Raw genomic sequence first — 1,770 nt, forward strand, 5'->3', positions numbered from 1 at the left:
AAATCCACGGATCCGGATCCGGATCCGGATCCGGATACCCTAAATTTTCTGGATATCCGGATCCGTCCCAGGGCTATCTTACCATAGATGAAAGTTATATGTCCGAAAAAAGCAGAAATATAATATATGTGCCCCTTCCCTCATTGGTGAAACTACTCTTGATTGCTAAAAATCCCACACCTTAGAACTTAAATCAAAGAATTCATTTTATTAGACACTTAAATTTAATCTCTTATATTAATTAAGAAGCATTGCAATACTTTTTTTGTACTCACATGTCATCACTATGATGATTCTTAGAATATTTAGAGAAATATGTTGGTCCATCTAAACATATAATAAGTTTTTTTATTAAACTAACAATAAATTCATTATTAATGTTCTTCATTATTTTCTTAATAAAAATTACGAAATTGTCTAATGTGGCTAAAGTATATATTATAATTAATGATTTTGAATAATAAAATTTTGATTAAAAAAATAGTGTATCTTCTATCATATTTGTATACTTTTAAACTATTAAAATAAATTAAACAAACAAACTAATAATATAATAAAAATTAAATTTTTCTGTATATGGTATATTTTGAATTTAAAAAAAAACTATAAATTACTAAAACTATTAAAATTCTGACACTCAAATTTTATGATCCATGGTTTAAATTTTTTGTTAAGACAAGATACAAATGATTACAAAATTATAGAAGTAGAAAGTCTCATTTAAACTATATACCATATAAAATACAAAAATATTTTAATTTTAAAATTTACTTTAAACCATATTTTTGATAAATGCTTTGAAAAATATTGATAACTTAAATTATTTTTAAATATAAATTACCAAAATCATTAATCCCAAATTTTGTTATCAATAATTTAAAGTTTTTGCTATAAAAGATACAAATGATAAAAAAAAACATATGAATAGAAAGCATCATTTAATAGATTAAAATTAAAATATACTTTGTATATGTTAATATCATTTAAATTTAATTATTTACTATATCAAATAGAAAAAATATTGTTTGAATTAATAAAATTTATTTATATGTCCACACCAATTCAATTATATACGTAATAATTACTGATTTTTAATTATTCAATATATATTTACTATTTCATAATATGTAAAAAAATAGAATACATAAAATAATTTATATATAATGTTCAGCTCGGGCAAGGCGCAGATCTTAACCTAGTATGTCATATTGTGGAAGCCCCATTGATCTAGTGATTTGACTAAGAGTTCATTAATGTTCTATACTAAGAGGTACGAGTTTCGATCCGCAGAAAAAACAAAATTATGCAAATTAATGGAGAAAATGCTTACAAGAGAGTGGCGCAATAGATCTCATAGGACGGCTCGGATGATGCATTCAAGCGTGAATCCTGTAAGACAGGTAAAATTATTGGCCGTAGAATCGTGAATAATATTTATGTAATAGTACAATCATACAACGTTAAAAAATTAATATCTTTCTGTCTTTCTCCGTTCTCTTTTTGCTGCTTCGAATAAATTTATTAGTATTAGACTATTAGTTTTTGATTATTCTCTCACCACTTGTATCTCTATCTCGAAAACATAATATCATCACGTTTTTGCAGTGTTAGACGAGGTTTTCAGTGTCATTCATTCGTCTAAATGTAATTACTTCACCATACACACATTTAAAACAAAGCCTGGCAATAATTTCACACAGACAACACTCCAATACACATTTTGGGAAATGAAGAAGGCATTAAACAGAGAATACAAACCCAAACTAATGA

The sequence above is a fragment of the Brassica oleracea genome, unplaced genomic scaffold (assembly GCF_000695525.1).
Source record: "Brassica oleracea var. oleracea cultivar TO1000 unplaced genomic scaffold, BOL UnpScaffold00826, whole genome shotgun sequence".
Taxonomy (NCBI): domain Eukaryota; kingdom Viridiplantae; phylum Streptophyta; class Magnoliopsida; order Brassicales; family Brassicaceae; genus Brassica; species Brassica oleracea.